Below are 8,687 nucleotides of genomic sequence, written 5' to 3' on the forward strand. Positions count from 1 at the left end.
ACTAGATTAATGAGCTGAACTAACTCAAAAAGGAATCAGATAAGTGCCAGAGCTTTAAAACAAACAACAACAACAACAAAAAAGATGCAAAATGGTGATTTGTGGGTGCGTTTGAAAACAGAAATTTTTTTGTATTTTTCATAGAGACATGGCATTCTCTAGAATGATATTGCTCCAACGGTTTGAGTTTGGTTTTCTTTTTCCCCCTCAATTGTAAATGTTATGCATTCTTTTTGGCTATTTCAGTAAATAGATTTTCTGATACGTGTGAAAGACAGTCTAAAGTTCCCCTCATTTGTCTCACGACCATTCCCAGGACAGACACTTGGACCCTAAAGACACTGATGGGAATTCTGGCCTGCCAGTAATGGATGAACACCAAAAATCCTGAGGCTCCTGAGCAGAATTCTGGCCTGCCAAGGGATTGTTCACAGCTGTGTCTTCAGTGACTGCTTCTAGCAGGGCCTGCCAAAGGGCGACCCAGCCTATATGCTTGCACCTGCTTCACGACAATAGACCAGGAATTTTCCCACCTCTTGGCCAGATGAACTTGCTGGGGCAACTTGGTAGCCCCCCCATGGAAAATCCTTCCTCTGCTCCACTACCACCGTGAGGCACCGAGGTTGAAGCCCCCCTCCCAAGGACTGAGACTGAGACACCTGTAATTCTGATGCAGGGGTGCTGGCCTGACTGAAGCAGGATGCCTGCTGAGTGTTGCCTAGAGATGTGCCTACAGGACCTAGACTGGTTTCCCCCAGAAAGCAGTCCTGAAACAGTGGGTCCCACTCACTGCTGCTACTGACTTATCCTGCTGAGAACATGGACTGTCTGTACCCGTCTTCAATACCTTTTTCCCCCTCAGCAATTTCAATAGACTTCTTCTTCTTGATTGTATCTGTTCCCCCTCAGCCATTTCAAGATTCTGTTTCCCCCCTCAGCAATGGACTATAATAGAACCTTGAGTTCACCAGGACTTAACCTTGAGTTAACCAGGCAGGGCCATTATCTTCCCAACGCGACTAGGCAAACTCTGTTGGCTGGACTATGAGGACTTAGTCTCTCCACATTTGGTAGCTATACTCCTGTCTTGGTTCAGGGCAAATTTTGAGGAGAACCCCCAAAGGGGCTCCTCTAGGAAAGCAGATTCATTTGGCCCCTCCCCTATGAAATATTAATCCCAATATTACCGGGTGGGACGTGCCTGGGCTCGTCTGACCCTTGCTGCTGGGCCAAAGGCGGCAGCTGTGATGTTTCACCTCAGAGATACATTTGGCCGGCTGCATCCTGCAGCTAGGCACTCGCAACAAATCCAGGCATAGTAGAAATTCAGTTGACCTCTGGTGGAAAAGGTTCAAGGGATGGTGAAGAGAAAAAGGAGAGGATTCTGCTGTAGAGTTTTAATCCAGAGTTTATTCCAGGATGACAGACCTCTGAATCTTGTAACAGCTCCCAACAGAATCCAGACCGCATGGTCCCGTCTCCTTTTAAGCCCGGGGACAGGGGCAGGGGAAGGCACAGGTGAGCCACCAACCAGGTGGGAGGAGGGGAAGGCTCAAAGGATAAAGACACTTGGACAGGCCAATGAGCCCGGACCTGAGGGGCATCTTTTGAACTTCTGCCAACCACACCATGACCCTGCTGGAATGTTAACATTGATGGACAGCACTTAGCAGGAGGGCAAAGGGGGAGGGGAAAGGACAGGTTTCACCTATCCCAACACCTGAGGGATTTTCCTGTTTCCTGAAACAGGAAATGGCGTCACACTGCAACACTCCCCCCAACCGGTCCAGGAGAAAATAGCTCCTTGGAAAGAGGTGGAAAAAACCTGTTTATTAAACAATAAAACCTAAACAATATTGAACAATAAAACCCCTTGTTGCTCCAAAAGAGATGACAAACTGAGAAAGTCCCCTCCCTGGGTTGCAGTTCAGCTCACACAGGCTCTTATCAGTCCCTCCGGTGCTGGAAATGTTGCGGGCCGGGCCCGGCCTGGTGGGCCACAGGTGCTAGCTGCCGGTGCTCTTCTGGGTGTTCAGTCCAGAGCAGGTTTCAAGAGGTCCAAAGAAAAGGGAAAAAAGAAAAGAAACCACAGTCCAGGGAACTTCCTTGCCTCAGCAAGCTAAAACTAACTAAAAGCAAAGGAGAGCTCTGTCCCACTGTCTGTTCATCCCCAGACAACACAGTCCAGGAGCAGGAATGTGGAGGAGTGAGTGCAGTGTCTGAAAACAAACTGCTGCTTCTTCTCTCCCCCCTTCACTCTCTGCAACAAGTCTTAAAGGTGCAAAACTTATGATGCAGCATAAACAGAACAAGATGATTGGGGTTAAAAGCATCATATAATCAGCTTAGGACAACTCCCTCTCTCTTTCTCCCCCTCTTTTCTATTCTTTTCCTCTCCCTAATTCCTTTCATGCATTTGCTGTGGTCATTCTATAAATTTGTTTTGATACTGCAATCCCCTTTCCGTGTTGTCTGTTGCACTCTCAGATCAGTTAACCAACCATCACCACCCCCATTGGTATGAGCGGATCGTGACATTAAATTGGCATCATGGACAGGATTCTGATAGACAGAAGGGTCTGCAAGGCTGTTTGTAGTCTGGAACAGGGGAAGGACGATTTGCTTCAGCCACACCTAGCCCCTCATCGCGAAAGGGTTGAACGAAGCTGGAAAGCAAGGAAAGCTCTTTGAATTTCCCACAAACTGCGCACGCCCAGGTGAAATACGCCCCCATACTCTATTGAGGGTTCTGTCTTTAGAATTTCCCAAAAAATCTCTTAGCGCAAAAGGGGAAACTGTTTTTGTTTATGTGTGAATTTGGACTGTCTGGGAAGGAAGGGACAACTTGAAGGAACTAAGCAGGGCCTCCCAGGGAGATTTGGTCTCTTCACCCAGCCAGGGAAGCAAAGGGGAGCACAGCTGTGCTGTGAGATTGTCTAACTTAAGTTTGCACCTCCCTGTCATGGTTTTGGTCCCTTCATAAAATGACTGAAAACTCTAGCACAAAAGTTACAGCTGAATTTTCTGCTCTGCTTGCTAAATAGAATGCCAAGCCTTCTCCAAGGGGGGAGGTTTGGGCAGAGAACAGCTGGTTTAATTTAGAAAATGTCATAGATAGAATTTGTTCTTTACAACATGAAACAGAAGTTAAACTGGGCAAAAATAAGACCATCCTCTGCTCAGTTTTGGCAGCTTGTCTCACAGCAGCCATAGAAACCCTTTTTAAGCAAAGAAACGAGGAAATAGCAAGAATAGATTCCCTTCAAAACCTAGTTGAAATTTTGCAGAAAGAATTAAAGGAAGATAGAAATGAGATCTATATGTTGCGAGCTGCCCTTAGAGAGGAACTTGCTAAGAATTCACATCATACTGATTCCTCTACAGAGCCAGAGGAAAAGGAAACTCCTGACGTTAAACAAATCTATCCCCGTCAGGAACTTGAGGCAGTAAAAAATTGGAGAGAATACTGCTGTCCTCGCTTGAGACCCTTGGTTCAAACAGAATAGAACTATCTTAATGATGAGGATTGTTGGAATGTTGGGGGACATAAGACAGATGATGCACTTTGGACCTGGTTAACATAAGAGATTTGAAAACAGGATGCCTTGGCATAAACAAACGGAACTTTGAAAATTCGACCTGGATTGCAAGAAGATTAAATCAAACGGGTTTACTGGAAAAAGAAAATCCCATTAAACTCTGCAAGCAAGAGATGTTGTTATATGCGTAAGTTTGTGTATGTGATTTTAACCTAATCATTGTAGTACACATTACTAGTCTCCCTGCAATGGTATGTAAGTGCTTGTATCCCACAATCAAATTGGATTCTGATTACCGAGTGGGTCTCCCTGTCTCTCTGCATTGCCGAAAGAGGATCTTGACCCACCTATCACAACTAAACAAATACCGTTCAGTGCTACCGAATTAGCTAAGCTGTAAAAAGAATTTGGGCGCCTCCCACAAGAATCAGAGACAAATATGTCCTCCGAGTGTCCCTCGATGGTGGAGATCAAATTAAATTAACCGGAGGCCAGTGGGTACTGGGGACATGGAGCCTTCTTCACAACAGGAGATAAGGAGGTAAGCGTGATGCATGGTCCCTGACACAGGGTGCGTCTTTCTGGGCCGGGAGAATGAATCCTTTGGAAAGGGGTGACCCCCTGGCAATCGTTGACACCACCGACCAGCTCTTAGAAAGTGTCCACAAAGCCGCCTGCCTGCAAAAGATTCATGAAAAGAAATTAGTTCCTGGTTTTGAATGCCCAATGCAATTACCTGTGAAGCCAGAACTAATGACCGATTGAACTCGTGGGCTTCCAGAAACACTTAAACATACAGCAATGACTCTACAGAAAACCATAATGGCTTTGAATCCTGTAGAAAGACTAGATAAGATTCCTCAGGAATTCCCCTGACCAAAGTGGACCTAGAGATCCTGGCTTCACTCCCTACTCTTCCCCCTCACAGCCCTCAGCTTCTCAATCTGATTCACCTGCCAGTAGCCATAAAGTTTGGACATGAGCTGAAGTTGCAGTAGATCTGATTAATTATTGTAGACAATATGGACCTATAAAAACCCCGGCATAGAAATCAGAAAATAACAAAGGTGTTTGATTTATTGGGGCTCCTCACAGTGAAAATATAGAGAAAGGAAAACAGATCTCTAACTGCCACCATTGGTGGTTGCTGGGAATTCAAAAGTGGGTCCCCAAAGAGGTGATGGATGGTTTGCCCCTTGATAAATTGCAGAAAATAATAAATAATTGGCACCAGCGAAAACCGAATCCATTGGCTCAACCCAGTGCACCCCTCCCTTCTCAGGGACAAAAACTAACCCTCCCCCAGCCTCTCCCACAGAACACAGGCAGTGAACCAAAACCAACAGGGTTTTCGGGAAACAAATCTCTCTGCCGCTTACAGGTGGGCAAAGGGGTGGAGCGTGGGTTTATTTAAGAATGCTCACTAAAAATAAATCAGGATATATATTAAGCCCAGCTATCACGGGCCTCCACAGGCTACTAGTAACCTTTTTGATTGACATTGGGGCTCAAATCTCTGCACTAACAAAAAAGGATGCCCAGAGGTGTGGAATTGTTCCAACTAAGAGACAATGCTGTGTTCTTAATGCTCTGGGAACTACAGAATCTATGAATGTTGCCTTAGCCAAACTGACGCTCCCTGGAAATGAGCATCAACTAGTCATCAAAATGGTAATTGGGAACATTCCAAATAATTGATTAGGAATGGGTGTCCTTGCTGGGAGGCAGTGGGAAGACTCTGAGGGATTTCTGTGGTCTTTTGGCACACTGCCACTTAACATTAGGCTGCTTCAAACCGCACCCTCCCTACCCTATAATCAAACAACTCATGTAAAACAATACCCTCTACCTTCTGGTGCCAGAGAAGGTATCAAAGCGGTTCTACAGGACTTGAGAAACCAAGGGGTAATAATTCACACACATTCTCCTTTTAATTCACCGGTATGGCCAGTCTGAAAAGCCAGTGGAAAGTGGAGATTAACAGTAGATTTTCGCAGGCTTAATGCCAACACAGACCCTCTTACAGCACTGGTCCCAAACTTAGCTGAATTAATAACATCAATTCAAGAAAAGGCTCACTCAATCATGGCAATGGCAACTATGGATGTCAAAGACATCTTCCTTATGATACCTATACAGCCAGAAGATATAGGGACCATTTTGCCTTCACATGGGAAAGGACGGCAATACACTTGCACTAGGCTTCCCCAAGGCTACAAACACTCCTCCACTTTGGCCCACCATGCTTTAGTTGAGGAATTAGAAAAAATACCCAAACCTGATCCTGCTGATCCTGTAGCTGATAATCAATACATTTAAGACACTCTGGGGGGGGGGGGGGGGCGGGGGGGGGGGCGGGGAGGGGGGGTGGTGGGGAGGGGGGGAAGGATGAAATAGAGGTAGTAGGGAAACATCAGCAGAAAATAATCTCTCACTTAAAAAGTCTTGATTTGCAGATACCCGCAGAGAAAATTCAGAAACCTTCTCAGGAAGTGAAGATTTTGAGAATTTGGTGGAAAGGAGGCATGACATGTATTCCACCCGATACCCTAACCTCTTTAGATCAGTTTCAAAGGCCTGAATTGAGGAAAGATCTCCAGCAAGCTCTAGGACTATTAGTGTTCTGGAGAAAACACTTCCCAGATTTCTCAATAATTGCTAGGCCGCTTTTTGACTTGCTGAGGAAAAGGATGAAATGGGATTGGACTCCTTCTCAGGAAGAAGCATTGCAATTACTGATTTTTGAGGCAACAGCTCACCAAGCACTAGGCCCTATCCATCCCACAGATCCCTTTCAGGTGGAATGGGGATTTGCCTCCTCAGGGCTATCAGTACACATTTGGCAGTGGGGTCCCGAGGGTCCAACGGGGCCTCTTGGTTTTTATTCCTGTGGTTTCAAAGATGCTGAGAAAAGATACACTACCTGGGAAAAGGGGTTGTTTGTAGTTAGCTTAGCTCTCCTAGAAGAGGAAAAAATTGCATGACAAGAGCTTTCTGTATTAAGAGGGCCTTTCAAAGTTATCAAAATCGTCACTAATGGGAGCCCCACCCCTCCCCCCCACCTGATGGGGTAGCCCAAAGGGCCTCAGTTAGGAAATGGTATGCTCAGATGGAAGGCTATTGTAATACCGTCTCAATAACGGAAGATGCTGCTAAAAATCTAACAATCCAAGGCACTGAGAGCCTGGTTAGCAGCCAAGATAAATGTGCCTCTGTAATCAAAGCTGCCCTTCCTTTCTCCCCCGAACAAGCAGCAAGTTCTTGGTTCACAGATGCCTCTGCAAAACGGGAAGGGAAGGTATGGAGATCTAGAACAGCTGTCTTACACAATTCATTTGGTGAAAGAATCATTACCGAAGGGGAAGGCAGCGCTCAGGCTGGGGAACTCATAGCTGTTTGGAGTGTTTTCCGATGTGAGGCACAGAACATTTCTCTTGCCTGCATTTACACCGACTCTTACGCAGTGTACAAAGGTTGTACCGAGTGGCTTCCTTTCTGGCAGCAAAATGATTGGGAAGTTCACAGAATTCCAGTGTGGCAAAAGGAAAAGGGGCAAGAAATTTTAGATGTTGCAAGCCAAGGAAATATTGCTATTGGTTGGGTAGCTTCTCAGCAAACAGATGGAAATCCAGCAGGAGAGTGGAAGAATAGAGCTGATGAACTAGCAAGGCTCAGCCCCCTGAAAAAGGAACTCATTCCTGAGGACTGGGATCAACTATTAGAATGGCTGCATGGAAAAAGACAGCACACGGGTGCGAAAGATTTGTACAAAGAAGCTCATGCTTGTGGTTGGCTGGTTACCAGGGAAATGTGTAAAACATGCGTATCAGCCTGCGAGCAATGTCACAGGTGACTGGAGAGACATCCTTGAGAAGATGACCCTCTGCATTTAAGAAAGGGTAAAGGCTTATGGGACGCGTGGCAGGTAGACTATATTGGCCCCTTTAAGAAGTCAGGAGGTAAACACTTTGTGCTAGTAGGAGGAGAAATTGTATCTGGGTTGGTTCAAGCTGATGCTTTGAAAAGAGCTACAGGTGATAATGCGGTTAAAGCTTTGCAGGGGTGGTTTGGAACTTTCCCAAAGCCACAGGAAATTCAATCTGATCACAGGTCCCACTTCACTGCTAGAGGTGTACAGCATTGGGCAAAAGGTGAAGGAATTAAGCGGTCTTTCCACAGCCCTTTCCACTACCCTCAAGCTAAGGGGATCTTAGAAAGGACCAAGGGTTTTTTGAAAGGACTTCTGAAGCCCCGGGAGGGAAATTGGGACGTTCGGTTATGGGAAGCTGTTAAAAGAATGAACAGTAGATGGGGGGGGAATGGATGTCCCAAAATCACTGCCTTTTGCCCAACAGCTCCAAGCATCGTTCCCTTACTACGGCGACCTGACGATTCAAAAAGTCCAGCACATTACCCTGGACAACCTGTTCTGGTGGACCTCCCTACTGTAGGGGAAGTAGCACTAGTGCTGAAAACCCCTCTGAAGAAATATGCATGCCTAGCCTCTGATGCTCTAGGGAAAGAGCATTGGATAAATACATGCTGGATAATCCTATCCATTTTAACTCTTTTCTGGCCTCAGTGGAAGGATTTCTGTTGTTTTTACTTTTACAGAAGAACCCTGAGGAACATGAAAATCATCTGAACCATGATAACACTGGTGATGCTTTTCTGCATCCTACCACAATTCCATGGACAGGATCCTGCTGAGTGGTTGTGGTCTGAAGCTACCCTCCATCCCACTAATGTTCTAGGAGCGTAGCCCAAGGGTGGCCACCCAAACCTAGAGCCTGTAGTGCTGCATGACCCCCAGGTATATGGTCCAAGTGAGTGGGGATGGGATCAGAAGGACTGGACTAGAGCCCTAACTGGAACAATTGGTGAGTCGATTGTGGAAGCATGCAGAAAAATGGAAGGATCTCTCTATGAGAAATCCACCTCCATCACAGTTGCCGGAAATTTTATGGAACCAGATGGGAAAAATGATCTGGATATCCCTTCAGCGAGACTGTGTCCTACAAACAAGTGGGAGTGTGCCAAACAAATTCCCCTTACTCTGTGTTGCTGCCAGGAGTATGTTGGTAATTACACTCTAGGTCGCAAAACGAACAATGTTGCAAGTACAAAGGATTGTAAAAATGAACCAAT

This window comes from Agelaius tricolor, unplaced genomic scaffold (assembly GCF_023055355.1).
Source record: "Agelaius tricolor isolate 1412-34295 unplaced genomic scaffold, bAgeTri1.0.p SCAF_92, whole genome shotgun sequence".
NCBI lineage: Eukaryota > Metazoa > Chordata > Aves > Passeriformes > Icteridae > Agelaius > Agelaius tricolor.